This window comes from Drosophila mojavensis, unplaced genomic scaffold (assembly GCF_018153725.1).
Source record: "Drosophila mojavensis isolate 15081-1352.22 unplaced genomic scaffold, ASM1815372v1 contig_136, whole genome shotgun sequence".
NCBI lineage: Eukaryota > Metazoa > Arthropoda > Insecta > Diptera > Drosophilidae > Drosophila > Drosophila mojavensis.
Genome location: NW_025318667.1, coordinates 19,266,090 through 19,292,682, shown reverse-complemented (window position 1 = coordinate 19,292,682; position 26,593 = coordinate 19,266,090). Strand labels below are relative to the sequence as shown.

Below are 26,593 nucleotides of genomic sequence, written 5' to 3'. Positions count from 1 at the left end.
ATGTCAAACTGTAAATGAAGAGAGCAAGTGCCAAGGGCAAGAGGCACGTAGCGGCTACAATTGGGTGGGTGGGAGTGGCAGAGGCTGGCTGGCTGGCTGGCTGGCTGGCTGGCTGGCTGTCTGTCAAGCCAGTGTTGACACTTGGCAGAACAACGGGCTCGACTGTGACTCGATTATAATGATAAAATCTAATTAAAAAAGTTCAACTTAAGATGCCAAATTAATTTGCGAATCGCAGCTATCGTTAGCATCTCAGCCGCATTGGATTTCAACTCACTCACAGCTACGGCTATGGCTACGGCTACGGCTATGGCTATGGCTATGGCTTTAGCTTCAGCTACATCTTCAACTTCAACTTGAGCTGCTTAGAGTATTTCCACTGCCAGCAAGCAAACCCGTTCGACAGCCGTTTGCCATTTCACTTTCTTTTGCTTGGCGTTGAGTCGCATTTTTTTTGCGCACTCTTTTTGCCTCTGTCCATCTGTCCGCCTGTCCGTCTGACTGTCTGATTGTCTAGTTGTCTGCCTGTCTGTCAGCACAAACATCCTAATTACCAAGTTTTTGCCCAAGTCTCAACTCAACACTCGCATCGGCCGCTGGCCCAGACGCTTATCCAATGGGGAACGCGCACTCATCGAGGGCATGGCTCGTTGGGTCAGTCGAGCGGCATTCGCCCTACTTTACATGTTTTGATGTCGTCTCCGGCATCTCCGACTAATTACGTTTGCGCCCATGGACAAGCGTCACCTAATGACCCAAAGCTGCCAACAATGAGAGGCCAAGGCAGAAAGAAAGAAAACTTTTGCCTTTGTACTTTACGCACTTTTTTGATTGCGAACCTCTCGCCTCGACTTCTCTCCCTCTCTTTCACTCCTGCAACTGGAGCTAAGTGCAAATGAGTTGTGCGTATGCCATGCCCTCGAGCACATTTCTAATGACCTTCATTACATTGAGTGGTTCGCCTTGGCTCCCACTCCCCGCTCCTCTACCACCCAGACACTTGACTGGCTGGACAAACAAAGGGCAGCGCAATGCAGGAATAGGTGGCAGTATGATCCTTCCTCGGCATGAGAAAGTAGATGGGTCAGATGGGAGTGATGGGTTGGGGGGCGGGTGGTATCTCTGCATGCACGAATGCCTCGACAAAGAAATTGTAACAAGGCCTCTGAATGTAACTAAGTTGTTGCTGTTGTTGTTTCTGATGCTGTTGTTGTTGTTGTGTTTGCAGTTTCCGAGCTTCTAATAGCTTTGAAATGAGTTTCGCTTCACGTAGCTAGTTTATTTGACTTGGTCGGTCGGTCGGTCGGTCGGTTGGTCAGTTGGTCAGTTGTTGTCGCGCTGCCCGCGTCTCATAATCCAAAAGCTCATTAAAAAGTGTAGATAGACTGACTGTTAGGCGGACGCACAAAATTAGCGGTCAGCTAGTTACGTTGCAGCTATATATCTATCTATCTAAGCATATTGGGAACACAAGTTAATTACCTCAAGTACATTTGTCTACAATTTTCATTTAATGATGGAGTCAAGCTCAAAGCAATTAAGCTGTCCGAACTGCACGAAAGATTCTAAATAAAAAAGGTATAGATAAAGAGGTAGATTAACAATGGAGAGGTACAATGAGAGAAAGGGAGGGAGAGAGAGAGATGCATATTTATATATATTTATGCATGATACGTGATAAAAATAATTTAAGCAACAAACAATTGACCTGATTTTTAGCGTTGGCCAAGCGCAGAGCAAATATGATTGATATTTCACACTAAATTATTATGCATAGTCATAAAGTCAGTTTAATTCAATTAAATGCGCCGACAAATTTTTATTTGTTGTATAATGAAAAAATTTAATGAATAAATAAATAAATAAAAAAAATAAAAAAATAAAAAACGAAAAGCAAATGAAAAAAAAAAATATTTATAATTAATTCAATAATTATTATTGCGTATGTTAAAGTTGAGCTGGTGTCAAAATACATCTTTTTTAATTTTTTTCGAGCTGGGAAATTTCTCGTTTTGGATTAAAATTCTTTGGATTGTTTAGCACTCACCGCTTGAAGTTTGATTTGCGAATTTCTATTGCCTGTGATCAGGTCAGCAAATAAAAGGAGCAGATGTGATGAAAAGGTGAAATGCAAATGTTATTTACAGCACACATTGCTCATACGCCATGTGCTCCCTCTATCTGTCTCTCTCTCTCTCTCTCTATCTCTCTCTCTGCCTCTCGCCTGTCGTGGCTCACTCTCTTAAGAGTCTTATTCCTATGAGTGCATGCTCTTTGTTTTATTGAACGTCCTGATGTGCCGGCAGTGGGTGCTGCTGTTGCCGTTGATGCTGCACACTTTGGTCCAGCTCCATTTCGAGAGTGGCGACCACTTTTCGTGGTCGTTTGAAGTTTTTATCCTTATTTATCTTCATAAAATATTCATGCACTTTGCTTTCGGCTACTTTATATGGGTGTATGTGCTCTATCTGTGTGTGTGTGTGTGTGTGTGTGTGTGTGTGCTTGTGAGTGTCTCTGCTGCCTGTAAAACCACTTGAAGTGTAGTGCTGAGCACTTTCAGCAGGTGACCCGGTCAGCTGGGATTGAAGCTCGTCTGCCACTTTGGCTACTTTTCAATTAAAAATTGTTTTTCACTACATTTGAGTTGATTGATTTTTAATTGATTGCAATTGAGTAAAAGCAGTCCGAGACAAAGAGTGTGTGAGCTTGAGCTTTTAAGTGCAGACAGTCAAGAGGCACACACACAGACAGGCACACACACACACACACACACACACCCATACACCCGCAGAGAACTGAAAAACCTTTTAAGAGGCCGAGACACCCCTCCGCCCACCCCCCCCCCCCTTTTCCCTCCTACGCCTTGAATAAGTTTTTGCCGCAATGCTTATACATTATTGACGAGGCTTTTCTGGCTAGCGATACAACGTGGCAACGCCCGCAATATCCCCATCTGCCCCACCCGCCCCGCTCACGACTTGAAGCAATCCCCAGTCGCATTCGGCTCTCCGATAGCTCTGCTTAACTGAATGCAAATTGCATGGGTCACGTCTGCGGCTTTAGTGTCTCATAAATTCTTAACAAGGATTTGGGCCATTTAAGTAACAAAAACCTCAAAAAACCGACAACAACAACAGCAACAACAAAAAGCTGTAAAGCATTTGAATACAATGGGACGTCCCTTTTTTCGTTGTTGTTGAATAAAAATTAAAACTAAAGCGGGATGTTGTTAAGTGAATTTTAATTTGGCTAAACAAAAAGGGGCATGTGTGCTGGCTGCATGGGGCCGGGGTGTGAATGGAGTTTTAAAAGTCATTTGGAGACCATGGCAGAGGGGGATGGGGTGGCTCTCTAAGCACCGGATGTGCGCAAGGGTTGTCGCTGCGACAGACTCGTTCAAACTTTGCAAAACAAAAACAAAAACAACAACAACCAGAACAAAAACAACAAAAAAACGTAGCGTTAAAAGACTTGAGCAAAGCGAGCGCCAGCGACAGCGACAAAAGGTAGCAGAGTTCCTCAGTTCCTCAGTTGCTGTTGGTCGGGCAACCCTTTTCGGATGAAATATTAGCAACAAGCTGGCAAAATTGAAGTTAAACAAACAAAGTAATAACAGCCATCGGCTGCCGCACAAGGAGCAGCAGCCAAGCAGTTAGCACAGCGGGGCTTCCCCTGGGCTAACTGGCTGGCATAGCTCGCATATCATTTGCGCCGGGGCCCGCAATGCCTGAGGCCACTTACACCTCGATGTGACTGCTGCGACTCCAGCGGGCATTCACAATTTGTCACGGACTGTGTGACGCAGAGGAACAGATGTCCTTTCGCTCGATCAATATCGAGTCACTGAATCGTCTGTGAAATATTTAGCTAACATACGAAAAATTTTATGAGCAAAGGGCATTCATTTAATTTGTGTTTAAAAATTGTTTAACGTGACCCTTCATAATGTTCAATATATGAATTTCGTATTTCGAGTTCCGGTAATTGCCAATGGATTCGGTTCGAGTTACATAGAAATTCAACTTATCGAGAATTATCGAGAACTACATTTTTCAGGATTTCGATTTATCGCGATTTGCGATTTAGCGGGGTACGAATTGTCGAGACTTGACTGTAAATGCATTGCAGAAATACCCAAGGCTGCGTCGCTTTACACTTTGAATTCACTACTTTCATGACAGGATAATTGAACTGAACTGAACTGAACTGAACTTTATGCCAATGTTAATTGGAGCGTTATATATGGAGATTATACATAGTTTATCAAAAACTGAGCATTTAATGGATTTAAATACGTGATGTCAGGCGATTCAATCAAATGTCAGTCCAAGTGGACAGGTTGTTATTTGTAGAGTGAGTGAATGTGTAAAGCAGGTTGTAGATATGTTAGAAATACATTAAATATATGGTATAAGTATATATTTATGTATATAGGAAAATTCAGTGGAGAAACACCTATCAGATGCTAGGCTGAAAAGAAAAGATGAAAATTTCAAATGATCTGTATGAATACTAAAACATCATTATTACATTAGTTCGAAGAATAACTTGAGCTGTTATTTTGCTTACTTTGTGTACTTTTTTTACTGATTTTAGTTGCACATTAAATTATAGTATGAAACTAATGAACGCAGAATTCTGATCGTGTTTTAAACTTGAAAGGCGACAGAGAGAGAGAGAGAGAGAGACACACACACAGAGAGAGAGAGAGAGAGATAGTGAGAGAGAGAGAGAGACAGAGATAGAGATAGTGAGAGAGAGAGAGATAGAGAGAGATAGTGATAGTGAGAGAGAGAGACAGAGAAAGAGATAGAGAGAGAGATAGTGAGAGAGATAGAGAGAGATAGTGAGAGAGAGAGAGAGAGAGAGAGAGAGAGATAGTGATAGTGAGAGAGAGAGAGAGAGAGAGAGAGAGTGAATTTGCCTGATTGACAAAATTACTGATTGTCTAGCTAAAGAAAGTCTGATTGCCTGCCTAATTGTTTATCCTACTAACAGCCAGATTATACACAAGTTAAGCTACTTTTTCTACTCATTGATCAATAGCTTTAAACTGTTTACTCACAAATTTTGCTGCCATTTAGACAAGAAAACTTCCCATAAATCGCATTTACAATTTTAAAAGACTTTGCTGCCAAGTTAACTCGATCGATGCCCAGTTGTATTTGCGTTCCATTTGCCCTATGCACAGACTGAAGTGGAATTTGTTCTTGTATTATCCTAATCTGGCAACGCTTTGCATAACCGTTCTCTCTGTTGTCTCTGGGTGGGCTCACGTGGCGTATGAATGATACGCAAAATGAGTGCGACACTTGGCAACAACTTTAACAAAACTGAGCAAACTGACAACAGCAACGACAACAACAGCAACAGCAAAACAGGCAAAAGGCAAACGAAATATGGCAAAAGCAAAAACAAAAGCACAGCAAAAAACAACTGTGTATCAGGGGGGGGGGTGTGTGTTATGTGTCCCTGGCTGTTACCTGAAATTTATGGCAAAGCTGTCAATACAGGAGTGTGCGTGTGCGTGTGCGTGTGCAGTATTTCTCTGATTTTTTTTCTACTTTTTTTTTTTTTTGGCGCTTTTTGCTTGTCTGAATTATGACAGAGCAGTAGCAGCGACTCAGTAGGAGTCGAAGCCCAATGCTGCAAGCAACGGACCGATAAGTTAGCAAGGAGTACACATGTCCCTGTCTGTTGTTGATCACCTCCGTTGTTGTTGTTGTTGTTGTTGTCGTTAGAAAATTGTTTTTGAAATGGCTAACAAGCTATTAGCAAACAAACAAAGGGCTATTCATGCTGATGACGATGTGCTTTAGAGGCTCCGAGCGCTGTCTTCTGGCACTGGCAGCTGTTGCATGCCACGCCCCTCTATACAAAAGCGACACTTGAGCGCTGGAACCAGTTGCCGCAGCAATATACATACATATATATGTACATACATCCATATATCTTTAGCATCAATCAACAACTATGAGGACAACAATTCATTATCGGCCAGCCGGGATGCTCTAGTTGCTCTAGTTGTTCGGTTGCTCGGTTGCTCGGTCGATGTGCCACACCTAGGCTATGATTTATGATGCAAGCAATGGCAGAGAAATCACAAAAATGTGGAACGCCATTTAACTTGTTGTTTGTCTAGCTGGCTGGCTGGCTGGCTGTTGAAAAATACAAAAAAATACTACTACAATAATAGATGAGAGAGCAAATAGAACAGGCAGCAACTGTCAAATCACATCAGGCCATATGTTGCAGAAAATTTAATTCATTTGGCCGGCGACGAGAAGTTGTCATAAATCAAGTAAAAAGTCGCTGCAAGTGCGTTTGTCTTGCCTCTCGCTCTGACTCGCTCCCTTCTCTCTCTCTCGCTCTCTTTCTCGCTCTCTCTCTCTCTCGCTCTCTCCTGCTGACTCGTTGCAGCACGAATGTAGGCAATAGATTTTAGTTTTTCGCTTTTTCTTTACGTTTGCTCTTCTGCTGCATTACGCATACGCCGAGTTGGCAGCTCGAAAAATTGAACTCAACTGTGTGACTATTGAAATTTGAAAAGAGCAAAAAAAAAAAAAAACTAACTGAAAAGGTCTAAGGCACACACACACACACACACACACACACACACACACACACGTGCGCACATAGTGGCAAACAGGAAAATCAATTAATATGTGCAGCTTCAAACAGGAACGCACACGAGTTGCCCTTCAGCCGCCATCCGTCCAAACCATCCCCCTCCCCCGCTCACCGCCCTACCGTCGCCCCAACCCTCGAACAGCACACAAAAATTTAATAAAAAGCCAAACAAGCATCAAGCAACAAAAGCTAAGCAAAAACAATACAAAAGGATATTCACTCCACCCGCATACATTTACATGCACACACGCGCGCATGTGTGTGTGTGTGTTTGGATTGGGGTCTTGTTGCTGCTATTATGGTACGCCACTTCCCGCCTCTGCCCGCCTCTCTCTCTCTTTCTCTCTCTCTCTCTCTCTCCCACTTGCCACTTATACTTTATTAGCTGCCTGCGTTTGGCTGCTTATTAAAAATCGCAAATGGTAAATGCGGCAACTGCCTCTGACCAGAGCCACCGAGCGCTGCTGATTATGAGCTTAGGCAGCGGCTATACAAGCCAGCAAATTCCAGAGGCTCTCGCCCACGCCCCATCCAGGCCACCCCACCACACCCACGTTGGCTAATGTGTGCGCACAGCATCCGCCCCATGCCACTGTTGGCTGCCTGCTTATATGGCTTACCTTTTTGGGTGGCCGACAAAACAAATGACAACCCAAATTATTTTGACACCATTACCAAAAATGTTCAACACACTTACACACACACACACATACGCACACTCGCATGGAACAGCAGCACACTCAAGTGGCAGCAGCAGACTCTGGGCGGAGGCGTGGCCGTGGGCGACTGCGAAGGAGTGGCAGACATGGCAACATATTGTGCCATGTTCTATGCAACAAAAAAAAAAAAAAAAAACACACACACACACACTCGCACATGGAGAGACTCCTCGCACACGCTCTTGGAAATTGCTGGGGACGTTAACGCTGCTGCTGCTGTTGCTGCTGCTGCTGCTGCTCTTGTGTATCACTGTCTGCCGTCCTCGTCCACCTCCCACGCTGCACTCGTGCTGTCTGCCCGTCAGATTGTCCTTTTGTGGCTCCTGACTACGCGCGCCCACCCCCTAATGCCAGCCCATCGCCCATCGTCCGATGCCCAGCCAGCTCCGCCGTGCTGCCGTCTGCCATGCAGCCGTCCACGTGGCCGTGTCTGGTCGTGTTGTACGTGCGTGGCGTGCGTTCTGCTGCAAATTGCCAGTTAAAATTTCTGACATGTCAGCAAACGGTGACTGCAGCGCCAACTCACCATGGGAGCGACTGACTAGCAGCAAGGATGCACAGCATTAATACTGTAACAGACAAAGCGGCAAGACGCTGTCGAGCCACGCTCAATCTTTGGCGCATAATCTATAAGTTATCGTTTGCCTCTTTGTCTTCGTTCTTTCTTCTTCTGCTTCCGCGATACATGTGTCTATCAAAGTGTCAGTGTTATTGGTTGCTATGCTGCGCACAATACAGTTATCGAGTGGACCAAAAAATGCCCAATTGTCATGTCCGGTTCAATCTGTGAGCTGTCCAGCTAGCTTTATTAATTGCAGCTGTAAGCTGTCATGTTATCGATCAACGATATTGTTTGTCATGCTTTGCGAGGATATCGATAAGTTCGATGAGAAAATCTTTACAGCTTGGAAAACTGTATTGCATTGCAAGTGTAAGCTATGCAGATATCGATAAATTATGGATATAGCTGCCATACATACTGTCATTGTTTACAATCAGTATTACATGTTATCGATTGGAAGTCTTATAATGCCGCCAAGCTGTTGTAATAGTGTTTGTCAGAATAATTATTATCGATATGTGGTTAGTATAGCTATTACCTATCATTATTCATCACAATAAAACAATCGTTTTTGGCAAACGTACAATCTCAGCTGTTATCGATATGTTCTATGAGAAATTTTTTACTGCTTAGCATTATTTTAAAGCTACAATGCTCTTGATAGGCTATCAAAGTATCTTAAAGCTATTATATCGATATTTTTATTATTATTATCGATATATTTATCGACAAGTCAATCAACATCGATTTATAAACCAAACCTAACTAAAGCAACAATTTTAACTTATTCAAGGATGTCAAATCTGTATTTACTGTTATTTCTATGCACAAACATTTATTTAAGCCCTAGTCAAATATCGATTATTTCAATTTATTATATCGATAGGCAGCCTTTTAAACACTTTCTTCAGCACGCACTAAGCACAGGTGCCATATGGCTTTCTATTGAGTGTCAAACGTTCGCCCATTGTGCCTACATGGCGATTTAGTCTATATATATATATAGAAATTTGTGTGCGTGTGTGTGAGTGTGAGTGTGTTTGGATGAATGCTTGGCTGGTTAAGTGGTGGCTGGTGCTGGGCTGCTGCTGCTACATAGGCGACGGTGCGGTGCCTGGGCAGAAGATCAACAATGGCACGCTTTGTCATACGAAAAATGGGCGACATGCAGCTGAGAGAGCAGGAGAGAGGGAGAGAGAGGGAGAGCGTGTGTGTGTGTGTATGTGTGTGAGAGGGACACAGCATATTCAATAGATGTCCTGAGCCTGGCTGGTTGCCTTGCTTGCCTGTCTGCTTGGCTGACTGGTTGGCTGGCTGCCTGGCTGCCTGGCTGTCCTAGCCTAGCCCCGGTTGGTTGTGTGTTAACAGCTGCGGTGCAGGGCATTGACAAGCGTCGTAATTGAAAGGCAGCTGCCGTCTGGAGAGACTGAGGCAGCAGCATTTTGTATAATATGCACATGGAAACATAGTCGGATAAAGGTGTCGCCTGCACGACGTCATCTCTCATGATGTGCCCTTGCCCGTTATCTTTGGGACAATGTTGGTTCAATATAACGTATAATTTGAACAACTTCCTCGCCCTCGGTATGGCCACGGCTGCAGCTCCAGTTCGAATTCAATTGTAATTTATACAGATGTAATTTATACATAACAATAAAGTATTTAGTTATGATAAATATGATTTATGAGCCGTAGGTGCTAAGCTGCAGCTCATTAACTGTTATGCTGTCGATAGACTCAGTGTTTACAAATGCCGATTGCCGACTGCCGATTGCCAAGTGCGGGCCAGTTAATTGTCAACGCCTGCGCACGACCTTCTGGCTATAAATATATATACATACATATATATATTTGAAATTGAAAACTAAACGTTCGCCAGCTTACCATAAATATCTATAAAGAAACAGAAAGAGAGAAAAACAAAAACAAAAACAAAAACGAAACTGACTATAAAATAAAAGCGAGTATTAAATGCGCAATGTGCGGCGCGCATTTCAAGGGCGTTCGATATAATTTTGAACGCGTGCCGCGGCATACAAAACTTGGCAATTGGTAAGACAAACATGAAAAGCCCAAGACTGCATTCCAATGCTAGCCATAATTATCAGGCGGGGGTGAGGGTTAAATGCAAGGATGGCCAATGCTTTGACCCAGCTACGTTCACTGCCAGCTGCTGCTCAAGTATGCAAAGCACAAAGCGCAAGCTCAAAAAAAATACAAAAATAAAAAATTAAATCAATTGGAAATAATAATAATCGAAGAAAAAATTGACTGAAAAATTAAGGCGAAAAGCCGAAAAACCAAAACTGACGAGATCGAAATGCCATTGAAGTGTCAGTTTGGCCACGTTCGGGCCGAAGTTCGAGTTCGGCTTGAAGTATGTTGGCCATAACGCATTCGAGTATCAATCTGTATGCGGTTCAAGTTGGGTCACTTGTGGAATGGCTTGGCCTGGCCGGGTCTGGTCGGCCAGCCAATTGGTATTGTTGTAAAATTGCTATTCAAATGGCAGTTAAAACTCAGCACTCGACTCGGGCCGTGCGACAACTGACAAGCAAACACAACACAACGCAACGGAATGGAATGGAATACAATCGGCCGTCGAGTGTTGTCCATTGAAAGCAGCTGCCAAAAATAAGTTGAGATTGCGCGCAACATGTGACACTTGGCTTTTGGTCGTCAAGCTGTTGTCCGCATTAACTCGAGTGCCAGTCGAAGTGGCAACATTTAAGGGTCTCTTATATATATATATTTGGCTGGCATTTGCTGTATGCATGTTTATTTGCCATTTGCTATTTGCCTATTATATGGCTGTCAGAGCTCATGTCAATTGAGTTCACATCCGAGCAGCTCATTTGACAGCAAAAATCTAGGAGTTTGCTTAGCCAAGCAATTTGGCCTAACAAGGCTCGTCGCTTGGCCGCTACTGTGGCCGAACCTTTGCTAGGCCAGCCCATTTAATTTGGAACAGTTTCAACCATTTGAGCGAATTAAGTATCGAATTTCAAACCAGTTTAACAATATGTTAAAACAAGTCCGTTAACTCGTAGGGTTTTGTGACCCGACGAGATCTGGTTATTATAGCCGGAACCCATTGAAAGCGAAAAGTCGGCGTATAATGGTCTTGTGGAAATGTCTATAACAGGCAGCAGGAGGCGTGGCACAAGCCATAAAGTAAAGAAATTTTTGTAAACCGAACGATGAGCAGAGCTAGTTCGTTATAGCCACGTTCCGTCTGTGAGTTCGTCTGAGACTTGAAATTTATATTAGATCTCTATATAGTTGTCTCAGTTAATCGATAAAAATTCATGTATTATTATTATCGAAATTTACTTATTCAGCTATTATATTATATATCATATCATATCTTCATATAGTTGTCTCAGTTAATCGATAAATATTCATGTTTTATTGTTATCGACATTTACTTATTCAGTTATAATATTACATATCATATCATATTCCCATATAGTTGTCTCACTTCATCAATAAGTTTTCACGTCTTACTGTTATCGAAATTTACTTCTTCAGTTATTATATTGTTGGTAGAGTCTTGAAATTTCTAAATCTTACACAGTGTCTTTTGATTGTTTGTGTCACCGAATTCTGGGGTCCTTCATCTTTATTACGTAAAAGAATTTGTGTTTTACTATAATTTATAAATATTCAATAGAATATGTAGATCACATGCTAAGAAGTTTATCGAAAACTGTTAAATTCAATTTGCATTTTTCCTATACATGAGCACACATACATTCATTATTATCTCTTCCAGGGAACTTTATTTTACTGTAGCTGAGATTTGGTACTTAAAGATCGAGATGTGAAGGGACGGTGTTGGTAGAGAGCTGTCGAGGAGTTGTGGGTTTGCTTCTTAAGAATATTAGCTTACTTAGTATTTTAGCTGTGAAATTTGATTTGATCTGGGTTAGGGTATATAGCAGTCGTATACAACTGGAGCACTTTTACTCGTTTGCACCCGATATGCATATGAATCGCTAGCTGCCATGCCCTATGCTAATTAGGCCGAAGAAATCACCATCACCATCAGCTCATGGCATATAAATCTTGGCAAACGTTGAGCCGTATCACGGGCAGCATTATCAATAAACATCAGCAAGCCGCTGTCATTCGCCCAGCCCTCCAGGGTGGCTCTTGGCAGAGTTTCCGCTCGAGCCTTATCTATAACAATTTTCCCATTTGCTGTTGTTTGTATTGTTGGCTGTCAGTCGGCGATTTGGCGCACATTGATAAATGATGCATTGAGTAAACGCAGCTCAAATCGACGCTAATTTTCTGTGACAAATTTCAACAGCTACATGTCAATTCTTATAGTTGAGCTGAGCTGAGCTGAGCTGAGCTGAGTTGACTTGAAATGAGTTGAGTGGAGTGGAGTTGCGTCCTGTTACTTCAAGTGTCGCCTGTCTATTCAATTTGCCCGCTGGGGAACTTTGCCTTGATTGAAGCACTTACGGGACGCACTTAATGCCAGCTTGACATGCAACTAAGGTATTTAAGCGACTCGTATATATTTAGACTCTGTTATATATTGTATATTGGTATATATGTGTGTGTGTATGTATATGTATATTCAGTTCCTTCCTTGATTGCTCACTTATATATTTGCTATCGCTTCATCAGGCAAATCTCTATGCCCATAAATCTATACAGCACTTATATATTCATATATATATATATATATATATTTCTATATATACACATATATTTTTGTATGCATGTATTGCCTCGGCTAATGCTAATCTATTTTGTTTTCAGCTTCTGTTTCCGTTTCGCCATTGGCAGGGCCCAAAATTAATGGTAATTTCATGCTGTCATTGCGCAAAAATCAACACGGCCCCCGAAGCGCCAGCAGAACAAAACACAAAGGTACGTAACTGGGGTAATTAAAAGTCTATTAGGGGTAGCTCCAAACTTACAGCTATAGAATACATCCCATTACCAACAAACAAAAATAATAAAAATAAAAAAACAGCAAACAGAAAACACCTCAGAGTCTTACATTAAATGGCCTATTGAAGGGGGTTTGTGAACGGGGGCGGGACTCTGCGTGTATATGTTTCATTTATTCTTCTTCCTCTTCTTCTTTTTTTGTTGGCTTTTGTGTACTTGGCGAAATGTTTGCCAATGAAAATAAATTGGCAAGACGAGCGGCTAGCGACTGGGCTTGCCAAGGACTCTCGGCCAGTTCTCAGTTCTCTTTGACAATAGAAAATTGAGAAGTTCTCAACGCTCTTTCTTTTTATTTTGTCGCGACAAACTTAATCAGGAATTTAAGCTAAACTTGTGTCGTCCGTCGTCGACAAAGATTTAATTAATATCGCAATTTGAGCAAAATTTGCATGGAATAGCTAAATATAGCAATTTAAATAAGTTACGAAACTGCTTAATCCCATAAAGAATTTTAGGTGAACATAAATTACCGTGTAGCTGAGCAGCCCTATCAATATGTGATTACTATAATAACCCGTTGGCCTTGGCAATGGTCCATCTTCCGTTTTGACCATCAAAATTCATTAAGGTTTTTACCATATTTCAATGTTTATTATTCACTTTGATTAGATCATCGCTCAATTCGCATGAGACGCAGCTAATAAACCGCTTTAATGAATCTCATATTACAATAAATGCACACAGACATGGCTTTCGCCACAACTATTATAGTCTAATACATGCCTATGCTTAGTAGTATATAGTTAGTTAGTATCGTAAATTAACGCAGCTCATAACTCATATGCATTGGCTCGGTGGCAAAGTTGAATTGAAATGCAGTTTAGCTTTTAGCTGAATCATGACTTTGCGAGTTTATGGAGCTATGTTTAGCTGGCTCGTGCTATTGCACACACACACACACACACACACACACACAGACATATACACCTGTTTCTTATCTGATTTGTCATGGAGTGGCGCTAATTAATTAGCTTTATGCGCATAATTAAATGGTGTATACACAGATTCTTGTAGCTTTTTCTTTTTAGATATTTATTTATTTTCGTCATGTTTGCACTCGCAACGACTTGACTAGACTCGAGCCGTTGGGCCACAAAGTTTTGCCAGCCAATTTTTCATACATCTTGGCCATAATGGCCAGCAATTACGGCGGCCATCCGGCTGGGCTCTCTGGCTGAGCTAGCTGAGCTAACTGAGCTGGCTGAGCTGTGGACGAGGAGCAAGTCCACTTTGCTGATGATCATAATCGTTAATACGTAGTCATAATCATAGTTTTGTTTGCTGTAGTCGTCGCTCATCTGCCGGAAGTTGGGCATACGAAAAATGTTGGCTGGTAATTAATGCCGTGGCCAAAGGTCCGGTCCGGACTGTTCAGCTTGCGGGTTTTTGATTATTTGATTTTCACGGTTAGTTGAGCCGACTGAAATTATTTTATAGCAATGTGCAAACTAAATGATTTATATACCAGGAGTATATATATAAATATAGGTATATCTCTATGGATACAATTATAATATGTAAATGTGCTGTAAGGGATTAGCGAGAGGATTCCAGAAAATTCTCAATTCAATTTTGCAGCTGCTGTAATTGGATGATATCATCAATAAATATATTAAACATTATCGAACAGCACGCATCATTATCTCTATTATCGCTCAGATGCTCGGCAGGCGATAAACCTTTTATGCAATTCAAATTCGAAGGCGGAGGCACATCAATTATGCTGCCCCGCTGGCAGCAACAGTTTGCAAACGATTATTAACTTATTAATGTGTGTATATTGTTTTATTTATTTTTCATTTATTTGTGTTTTTTTTTTTTTCTCCATTTTTAAATACGCCAATGTTTAAATGACAACTGAATGTGGGCACGTGTGTGGCTGTGCGGTTATCTGTACAATGCATAAAATGAATATCCATGCTGTTGCTGTTTGTATTATTATTAAAATTTATATATTAACATTATGTCGTGGCTGGAGTTAACATTTTTTCAATCGTACGCTTTGTTAATTGCGTTAAACCCAAGTCAATTATCAAATATACAAACCGCAATGTTTATAGCGATGATAAAGCTGGCGATCATGTTGTTGCTAGACGAAGGCGAGAAGGGGTCGTTGCCTGTGCCGGCGGCTCGTTCAGATTTTTAATTATAATTCCATGACGTTAACGACATGTCGGTCTATCCCTCCGTCCGTCTCTCTCGCTATCTCTCTCTTTATCCATGTTTCTATCTCTCTGTATGTCTGTTGTTATTTTAAATAGTTTTTGCCATTGCTATAGCCATTGTCAGTTGTTGTCGTTGTCGCTGTCGACTGTTGACATGGCGGGCTTTACAGTAGCTGACATCATAAATTGGCCAAAGCAACATTTGCCCACATATGGACAGTTGCCAAGCTCGCCTAGGCGACTGCGAACTGAGTTGACCATGACAGAAAAATGCGTCAAGAGCGAACTGAAGAAAATGGTGAAAAACTTCAGGTACTTTCAGCCGGCTAGCAAAAGTAAAGCAAAAAAAAAAAAAAAAAAAAAAAAAAAAAAAATGGAAACTGAAAACATAATGTAATAATGAAGATTCATATGCTTAGCATTAGCGAAAGTTAAAAGCTTTTAGAATTGACTTAAAATTAAAGCAAAAGCTTTAAGTGAAACTGATTTTAGTTTCGCAGAAATTGATGTAAAAGTTTGAAGAGTTCATAATGGGACGACTTGCATGTAGAAAAGTTTTAATATTTTTAATGTTTATATTTATATTAATGGTATTTTTTTTAGACTTTAAAACTATTAAAAAAGACATAAAAAAGAATAATAAATGTATGAAAATTTACATAAGCTATAAAGAATAATAAAAGAAGAATAATACTATTTTTATGAAGTTTAAAAATTTTTAATGAAATAATTAATTAATACAAAAAACCTCTAATATTATATTAGCTTTAAGAAAAATGATAGATTATAAATATATACAAAAAAAAACTAAATAAACTAATTTTAATAATTAAATAAATATTGATATGCAGTATATATGAAAAAATATATTTTAATATTTTATATTCTTAAAAAACATTGTTAATTTGACTTTTTTTTTTTTTTTTTTTTTTTTTTTTTTTAATAATGATTTTATAAATTGAATATATATATTTTTTCCATTTATTTTAGTATTTTATGAACTTAAAAATCATTAAACAAAATTAAAAATTTTGAAAAATGTTTCTGTAAATTGAAAAAAAATACAAACACAAAATTTGAATATATTTTGTTATTTTAAGAACTTAAAAATCATTATATAATATTACAAATTGTAAATGTTTTTATAAATTGAAAATAATTTGTTTACTATTGATGTTATAGTTTTACTTAAAAAACCACACACCCATTATCCCCCACTGCCCCGCTTTTAGCGTGTCTAGAGTATAGTTAATTAAATAATATATTTATAAGTTCTAAAATCAATTATAGCTCAAAGAATGTGCTTCGTATGAAGTCATACTTAGGGCAGACATGAAAGTGAAGCTAGGCATCTCAATCAAGTTGTGAATATTCATGTTGAAATGGCGATAAATTTTAAATCAAAAATGAGTAAACATCTATAAATAATTAAGCAACAGTATTTATAACTAATTGAAAACTCAATCGATAACTGCTTAAATGACAGGAACAGTTAAGTAACAACAAAAGATGTTGTAAAACTGTGCACAAAAGCCAACATAGAAAGAAGAAGAGAACCAATCAAAGGTCACAAAAAAGGAGAGAGGTGTATGTGTGTGAGAGAGAGAGAGAAACAGTTTGAAATAGTTGAATAATAGTTGATGATGGCAACAACCTTAGCTCAGCTTCCAGCAACAGATACAATAATCTGCGACGTGAAGCTGTGCGTTATTTTTTATTTTTATTTGAATTTGAAGTTTTTTGAACCCTAGACCTAGGCGGAAGTCGTAGCACTTATGACTCATTTGATGGATAGATGGAGATAGAGCAGGCAAGGCAAGGCAAGGCTGCCAGTTCGAGCAGCGAGAGCGAGAGTCCCAGATACAAATGCGACTTTAGCTATTTTTTTTCGGTTACTTCGTGATTTTTGTTGTTGTTGTTGAAGCCGCAAACAGCAAGATATTTTTAGTGGCAGCCCCTTGAAAACCGTTTTAGGAGATGTGTGTGTGTGTGTGAGTATGAGCGATTGTGTGTGTGGGTGTAATTCTCACCCACTTCAACACTTCATTTAATAAATGTTGTAAACACGCACGAATTGAATTATTTATGCTTAGTTGTCATAAATTCATTTGGAGCGGGCGGCAGGAATGGCAGGGGTGCCCACACCCACTCACATAATGAGTGTATAGGGCGGGGGTGGGAGGGGATGCTGCTGCAGCAGTCCAAAAACAGATGTGCGGCAATTAAGCGAACGCCAGAGCCGTCGTTGACTGACAAACGCACTCAAATGTCAGGCGGCGCCTATTTTTAAGTTGGCTTATATGATTTACGATAGCAGCTACAAATGGCGATGGGGCTGCTGTCGGTATGGGGAGGGGACAGCGGACCCTGTTATCAGGAATTCGCCCAAAGTTGAATTCTGTAATTAGAAATATGGTGCCGCTTGCAGTTGCCATTGCAAAATGGTGTTGGCAATTAAATTATGCGCTGCTGTCTTTTCGCTGACCCATTTCTTGAGGGAGGGGGAGGGGGCAATGCTCAAAGGCAGGCAAACATTGGGCGAATGCCAGGCAGCGCGAGCGGATGCCAACATTACTGAGGCACTGGGCTAAAAGGATGCCTCAAGAACTCAAACAAAAACATTGGCCACCCCTCACCCTCCCCCTCCCCGTCGTCTTCGCCGTCGCCTCCAGCAGCTACAGCTTGCAACGTTGTCTGCATTTGTCTGCCGCCAACTGAAATGAAAATGAAAATGGAATTAAGCACACAAGTTTGCCTAAGTATGTAGCAAATGTGCGTTTCCCTCTCTCTCTCTACCTCTCTATCTCTCTCTCTCTCTCTTTATCTCTGTGTGTGTAAAATTCGTAGAACTTGTAGATATTTGTGTGCGTATGGCTTTAGCGCTCTGCCTGCACTCGCTTGAGATACTTGCCACACTTGCCCAGGCGAGTCGAGCCAAAGTGTTGCAAAGCGCAATGCAAACAAAAAGTTCAAGTATCCTCACAGTGTCTTATGAGTGCTTTGTCTGATTGTGAGAGTGCATGCGTGTGTGTGTGTGTTTAAGTGTTTAAACTGTTACTCTTGCCGATGTTCCTGTTGTTGCCTTTACAAGTGAATTCACTTGCATTCTCATTGCCACTGTCTCTGCCTCGCCTCATCTCGCCTCGCCTCGCCCTGCCTCGCATTCCAGCTGCAGAAGTCGACTCAACTAAAATGGGCCGTTTATGTGCTTATATTGTGATATTTTCCCGACATGACTTTCTCTATCGCTGCCTCCCTTCCTCTTTGCCTCTCTCTTTCTCTGGCATTTTCTAACTTGCATTTTCAGATTTTTATTTAAATTTTGCATGCAAACGCAGCTGACTGCTGCCGTCCTCCTGCTAAATTCTCGACTCATTCAAATCTGGCGAATTATTCAAACTCTATGAAACAATATACTGTTCTCGTTTATGGTAAAGAAAATTGTAGAAGAAACTCATTTCGGGTTAATATTTCTATCATGATCTTTGCTGAGAGAACTGATTGTCTCGCAATTATTCGCCTCTGTCTCCCTCTCACTCGCTCTCTCATTCATGTCGACTAGACAATGCCTCTGTCTCGGGCGAGCCAAGACAATGGCAATCAACAGGCAAATAGGCGAGCTGCCACTGAAAGCAGCAGCGAATTAATCTCTGAGACGGCAGCGCTGTGAGAACGAGGCCGCCGGGAAGCATATGGTACTGCGTGCCGAGAGGACTTTAATCATTGAGGGGCGGCAGACAAGTCTGCCAGACATATGAGCACAGAGAGGGAGCGAGAGAGTGAGAGAGAGTGGCCCGCCTAGTCATCTAGCCTTAGCGCTAGCTGCAGCACTGATGCTCGCTCGCGTCCGTCTGTGCGTCCGTCTGTCTGTCAGTCAGCGAATGTGTTTTGAATTATTGCGTTGTAAATTCAAAAAGGATAATGCGCCCGGTAGGGCTTCTGTATACTGGCAACAGCCACTCGACGTGGGCCTCGAAAAATGGCAAAACAAAAGGATATTGTGACAAGGATTTATTAGTGTGTCCTGCGTGGACGAGCACAGGGTAGACGCGTCCATTGTCTTGCCCAGCCCATTGTCATTTATGAATTTCAGGGTTGATTTGAGGCGCACACACACACACACATACAACAGCTGGCTGAGGTGTGGGGCCAACTGGGAGAGAGCTGCCCACTCAAGTGTCAAAGCGCAATTATTGCTCATTGCAACGCTCAGAGCTTCCGAGTTCAGTGTGCGCCCATATGAAGCAAACAACAGCAGCAGCAGCAACAGCAGATCCCGAGTCCTTTTAGCTCGCCTCGACTCGACTCGACTTGATGCGGCTCAGCTGCGATTTATAGCATTCAATCTGTTTTCGAAAATATGCTCCGTGCGCCCTCATCCTACCATCTAATGCTCTAACCAAAAGCCTTGCCGTCTACTCAATGCATAAGTAGCCCATTGAAGTCAGCTTTGCTGACTTAATAACAACAACTGCTTAGCGGATCATGTTGTAAATCATGTTCGGAGAAATGTTCCTAATTCTATTTTCTAATATGCATATGCTGCTTTGTTCAAAATATATTAGAGTTGTCTATTCTATCGTTGTTACTTAAAAATAAAAAATAATTGAAACCCAATACATTTTCATCATTAAAATGTAACATAATCAATTGCATTTGTTTTTGACATTTTTTATTTTTTATTTTATTTTTATTTTTTTGCAATAATAAAAAAAAATTAATATATAATTTTTGTAAAAATTGAAATATTTATTAATATAACATTAATATTATATTTTGTTTATTAACATAATATTTTTTATCGATAAATTTTTTTTTTTCTTAGTTTATGTAAGGATAAAAGGGCAAAAAGGCGCTTCCTTCATTGAAAAAAAAAAAAGTTTTTGTAAATAAATTATTAAAATAAATTTTGTTTTTGTTAATTTTAAATGTATAATAATTAATTTACCGATATATATTATTAAGCTACATTTTTCTTGTATTCATTTAAAATTTTTTTATTTATTTTTTTATTTACAATATTTCATATTTATTAATTTTTCTTTTTTATTTTTTTTTTACTTTTTTTTATTATTATTATTATTATCATTATTATTATTATTATTTTTTTTTTAATTATGTATTATAGATTATATATTAGAATATAGAGTATAGAGCAAAACTAGACAAATCTGTTATAGCTTCAGTTATCTTCATAAAACATCGCATAATTCCATCTTCATTTCCTAATTCCGAAGGGTATACAGTGTTCGGCATTTGATGGCAAATTTTCTATTTTGCTTTGCTTGCCTTGTGCTTCTTTCTATTTGCTGCAGTTTGGTTTAATTACATAGAACATTTCATGGCAAATCCTCGGTGACAAATGTTTTGTTTTGCTCCTTCTGCTGGGCGACAGAGAACTTTAGTCTTGAATGCGAAATTTAATCTCTAAAGCACTTTAGAGCAGGTGACACGCCCAGCAGCCACTCCGATCAGCGTTAAGTTGATAATACCCCTTTCGGCTAAAAAGGCCAATCGAGCATTTAGGACACGCAGCTGCTGCTGCTGCTGCTGCTGCTCACGCGCTCATCCCAAACAAGAAGGCAACAGAAAAGATTTGACTAATTTATTTAATGGCCCGGTTATTACACGAACATGATGCCGGGCCTGAATACAGAAACTGTTTTGTGTGTGCGGAGGTGGTGGGGGTGTGGTGTGAGCTCAGCGGGGGTGATAGAGGCAGTTGGGGGCTCCACTTGGAAGCTGCCTGCATTTACAAGGCATTGAATAATGGCCAAATCTGCTGCAAAAGTTTTATTGCACTTGCCAAATTAATTTGCCACAAAGTAGAAGGCGCCAGACTTGTTGTTGTTGTTGTTGTGGTTGCTGTTGCTGTTGCTGGTGTTTGGCACTTTGCTAATGTAGACTACTTGGCATGGTAGATGGTAAATGGCAAATTGTAAATGGTAACTGGTAAATGAAAATGGAAATGAAAATGGCAATGCCAAAGCGAATGGAAATGACTATAGAAAACAAGAACAACAACAACAACAACAACAGCATAACGAACTTGAAATGTGGAAATGAAAGCTAAGGTTGAGGTTGTTTTCTATGCTGCTTCATTTTTTCCCTGATTTTTGCTATGCATATAAATATATAGTGTTGTTGTTGTTGTTGCTGTTGTTGGGTCTACTGGGATATATTTCCATCCGCTCTTAAATGTGCGTTCATTAATTTAATTTTTCATTATGCAGCGGCAAATGAAAAGTGTCATAAGACCGTCGCGCCATGGGCCTTGGCCATAAACAAAAGGCCAGAAAAGCGAACTGAACTGAACCGAACGGTGCGGGCCAAAAAGGCAGCAAGAGCACCTTTTATTTTAATATTTGGTCATTAAAAACAGTTTCCAGACTCGCTAAGCACAAGATGACGGACCCACAGAGCCCGTTCCATAACCAAACGAAATGCGTTCAATCCACAAAAATGTTTTTGATTTCGTTTTTTTTTTTTTTTTTTACACACACACATACACACCTTTGTGAACGTCTTGTTTTTTATGATGACAGCGCAAAATGCCGAGAAAAATGCGTAAAGGAAAAACAAATCGTTGCACACGGCAACAACAACAACAACAATAACCTTTAACGCCCCAACAATTAAGGCTAAACGCTTTTATAACATCAATTGTGGGCGGGGCGAGCCGAAAACTTTGGCACTGCTGCCGGGGGTTTGGAAAGTCCTCAGATTAATGACACTGCGCGATTTTTACGATTGTTTCTTCAAGTTGCGGAAAAAAAGTTACGAGCCATTCGGCTTTTTCTTTTATGCACACACATTTAAATATATATACACAGATATGTGTATGTGCGTATGTATATATGTATGTTTTCTTTTTGTTTGAAATTTATGAAATTTTACCTTTTGGCCAAGCAATTTGCTCCATTTACATTCCTTATTATCCAAATGCGTCGAGTTAGCCGCGTTAAAAACTTTTCATTTTCATTTTCTTCTCGTTTTGTTGCTCTTGTTGTTGGACTTTCTTTGTATTTTGTTGGCAAAGAATTTTTTCAGCGTATGCAAGTTACATAAAAATCGGCGGCATACAAAAGATTAAAACATTCAAGCGACGGGTCAGAGGCAACAAAGTTTGCTTTTCTATGCAGGTATTAGAAAAATCGGATTGACAGTGGGAGGGAGAGAGGGAGGGAGACTGAAGCAAGGGCAACTGAGAGCCAGAGGCAGATCGAAAATGTAAATTTTAGGCCAGGTCGCATACAAATTTCTTAAAGCCCTGTGAAAAGATTTTGGCAGATGTGAAGCTAAATGATTTGGAAATAAAATAAATTGCTATTGCAACATGGACTACAATGGGTCTGTCTGTCATTTCATTTGATATACAATTATAATTTAGAAAAATGTATATTATTTTTCTTGTTTCTTGTTAAAGTATTGAGAATTTGTAAATGTTTGCAATGTCCGTCCTAAGATAAACAGATTGCAGTTGCGCCTCTTCGAGCATAGAATTGCATAATATTTATTATGTCGCAGCTCAGTGGGCTGAGCCGCCAGCCTCTAGACGCCGCCACCGCCCCGTCCCCTCAGTCTGTCCCTTGTCTATGTTATCCACATGGAGAGAATTTAATAAATTCATCATCTTTCATTTAGTTGCTGGAGCCAAGTCTGTTATATGGCTGTCCCTGGCAGAGCGCAGAAAAGAAAGAAATAAAGCGAGCGAACGAAATATATATATATGTATAAATATAAAAAAAAAAAAAAAAAAAAAAAAAAAAAAAACTGAAAAAATTATATAAATGGGTGCTGTAGTAGAAAGAGAGGGGAGCAGGGGGGGCAGGTGGGGTGATGGTGGAGGTTGAGGGCGCTCCGCCTTGGCTGAAACATTTTCGCAGGCAACGTGCACTGAAGATGAGCGCTGCCAATGGAGGCGTGGCGCGGAGCAACGCCGGAGTTGGCCGAAAAAAGCAAAAGCAAAATCGTGACTGTCATTTCAACGAAGCGAAGTTATTTTTCATGACAAAGCAGCCGAGAGCAGTCCTCCGACTCATTTCGCCAGCCGGCGGTAAAGCAGATAATGGCGACAGGGATCGGAACAGTTGTACGGGCCAAGCGATGCCAGCGGATGGCTAAGCGGCTGGCGGTGTGGTGGTGGGGCAGCTGCACGGGCTACATGATGTTCTCGTTGTAGCTGTAGCTAGGAGGGTCGGAGGGGGGTGGGGTGGAGTGGGAGCAGTGCAGGCTGAGCATTCCAGCGTTAAAATACCTTTTACTGGCACATTACCAGCAACGCGCGACTGCCCAAACAGCGCGCGCACAACGGCATCACACTCACACTCACACACACTAACACACTCACATACAACAGTTGCCGCCCACTTGCCACCCACGAAGTAAGCCAAAGTCAGCCGAAGCTCAAACAAAATGCAGCGCTGTCGGCGTCGCTGCGTTTTTCATGAAATTATTACGACTTTGGAAATGGGGTCGTACAAAATGTCGTTACGTTTAGAGGCGCCCCCTTGCCACGCCATGGCCCCCCTCAGCATTACCCTTTATACGTCTGCCTTGATGTTCGTTTTAGTTTATTGTATCTGCCGAAAATGTTTGGAAATTGGTTAAAGTTAAAGCCCAAATTGAGAGCAAGCTGTGTGTGTGTGTGTGCGTGTGTGTGGGCTCATCATAAAGGTCTTAAGTTGTAAGAAAACACATCAAATTCTATTTACTGGTATGCTCAAGACTCTAAGCCTAATTGTTGACAAGCTAAACATCAGCAATGAAGAGAGTAAGAGGGAAAGCAGTAGAAAGAGAGAAGAGGAGAAAGAAGACTGCTTGAAATGCTGAGATTGATCGAAAGGGGGCAGCAAAAGTGGGAGAGGGGCCCGGCCAGCGAGTGACCCAGAGAGCATGTGGCATCACCTGAAGTGACCCACAAAAATGTCGCATCTCATCCATCTCTCGGATGGCCAGTCACTGAGAAATGTTTGTCGCGCGCTCGTAAAGATCGCATCAAAAACAAAAGCGAGAGAGAGAGAGAGAGATTACTTTTATTTTTTATATACCAGGCACTAGAACATGGCACACATGTTGCCCTTCTTCCATTTCTTCTTCAGGTTCTTTTTCACTTTTCGCTTGTTTTTTACTATTATATTTATTTTTTATTTTTTTGTTTTTTTGTCGTTTTATTATTCGACTTTCTCGCTAATGAAGTTGGCCGTCATCGGCATCATCTTCATTATGGTCATCATCATTCGAGAATGTAATAAGCGTGAAATAATTGACATTTAAGCAAAGCGCACGCACATTGAGACAATGGAACCAAGACACAACCGGCGGGCAAGTCTCTCCCTCTCTCCCTCTCTCTCTCTCTCCCGCCTGCTGCCGCTCCCAGCATGCTTTGTAGGCCAACACCAGAGAGCGGTGCCCAAGAGCCAGCGCTTAGTCGAGAATCATGACAGATGACCGCACGTACTCGCTTCTCTCTTACTTTTACGGTCGCACGAACGGAACGCAGCCAGAGCCACGGACCTGGACGAGATGCGGACGCGCTGTCTGTAATTCTGGTGCGGCTATGTTTCTGGGGCATGAGCCAAAAATGTAAAATAATATAAGTTTGAACAAAAAACAAAAAAAAAATTGTCTCAGTGCCTGACCTCACCTCATCAGTTCGCCGTCTCTTTTACCTATTTCTGTTGCCACTTTTATTCTTTTTCTTATCTTTTTTTGTTGGTTTTGTCGATTTGCAAAGCGTATCATTTCTTTTTTTTTTTTTTGCGGCTTGGCGTAGCACCTGTGCGTGACGCGGGGGCAGCCGCAGCAGCTGAAACATCTGTCAATGCGACACGTGATGTGTTTGCGAAATTTCAACACACACACACACACACACGCACGCCGCAAATTGGCCTTTAAAGTGTGTGATAGTTGGGTGCCAAGGTAATCAGATTAGATGCCAAAATGATAGAGCGCCCGGAATTTTAGAATTATTGCGGCTGCGCCTGGTTGAACGCTTTGACCGTACAACAAATATAATAATGTGCTTTTAATGATTAAATATTCGCTCTCTATTAATCGAAATAATGAGAATAGCTTTTATTAGTATAAGCAATTATTTTTAGTAAAAATTATATTATATATAGAGAGATGCTTATACTCTCTATAAACAGGTTCTTTTTATTGAAATCAAAATTTAACTTCATTTGTAAATAATTATCGAGCTAGCTTTTAATGAAGTATTGGATATTGGACAGAAATTTAGAGTTATTTGTTTGTTGAGATGAGGCCGAAGGATTATTTGATTATTGGGATGAGAATTATATGAGCAATAAACACTTGAGTCTTCGGTGCCTTCCCCTCTGGCGAAGTCTGCAGTGATATGCTGTGGAATTATGCTTTATTTTGTCTCCGACCAAGGTTTTTCTTTATACAGTCGAGTCTCGATAATTTACACTCCGCCAAATTGATAACCGATATATGAAAGGAAAGAAATTCCTTCTCAATAATTCTCGATAATTTGAATTTCTGTGTAAATCGAAAAAAAAAAAAAACAATTCTCTCGCCATTTCGAATTATCGGGACTCTACTGTACAATATTTCTGTCTGATTATCTCTTTGAAAACTCAATCTGAATAGAAGGGAAGGCATAGAAACAAGAGGAACAATGAGAATATATATAAATAGAGTTGAAAGAAAGAAAGGAGAAGAGTTGGGGCTAGAATATAACTGTCACATATCTTAAGTACAGATTCACTACAGTAACTCTAGAGAGGGTTGACCTCCGAGCCTTTCTCTAGTTCTCTTGGAAGATCTGTGAGCTGTTATAGTCTCCGCCTAGTTCTTAATTGAGTTGAAAGATCTTATCGTTCGTCTTTCTTATATGGATATCATAATATATCCAAAGAGACATACGATAACATCTATTTGTATAGCTTATCATTATTATAATTTATACGATCCTCTATAACCATCTAGTAACCTATATAATTTATCAAGCTAATTTTGATCTATATTGGTTAATGCATTTCCGCTTTTAGCAAGCGAACTACTTACTATATGCATACAAAATATCAAATGATACCCTTTATTTCCGCACACACACACACGCATACACCCATACATTGTCATTTATGAATTTCCTTTTGGTTCTTTTGTTACAGTCAGCGCCATCAATGACCTCAACTAACTCGTAAACGGTAAGTGCAAAATTGTCTGTAAAATGCATTTTAAACTCGCAATCAGATGCTGGGGCGAAGCTTGTGTAACGCAACCCTCGATTTCTCGTTCCGTTGGCTATTACATAGAAAATAGCATAAAACACACTCAATGCGCCCCCAACCTCGACCTTAGCGCCGGCGCTGGTCACGCCCAACGCCCCGTAATGCGGCGCCAACTAAATTGCTTTGCGGAACAGCTCAGCATCAGGCAGCTTTACCTATAAACCAAAATGAATGACTGAGCGAACGTCCCGGCGCGCCGCACTGCCCAAATGGTTGGCGGAAGGGAGGGGGGAGGGGTGCAAGGGCAACAGTCGGGCATCGGGGAGTGCAATATAAACGGCTGTG

The 26,593-nt window shown here is 40.7% G+C and overlaps 1 protein-coding gene across 1 annotated transcript in view; it reads left to right on the top strand.

Moving 5' to 3' along the window:
- The window catches only part of LOC6584245, a 107,738-nt gene that overhangs the window by 33,343 nt on the left and 47,802 nt on the right, over positions 1-26,593 (top strand). Inside the window, exons 3-4 of the mRNA XM_032732211.2 lie at positions 12,688-12,798; positions 26,189-26,224. The gene's annotated coding sequence lies outside the window, so the exon portion shown is untranslated. The remainder of the gene's footprint in view (positions 1-12,687; positions 12,799-26,188; positions 26,225-26,593) is intronic.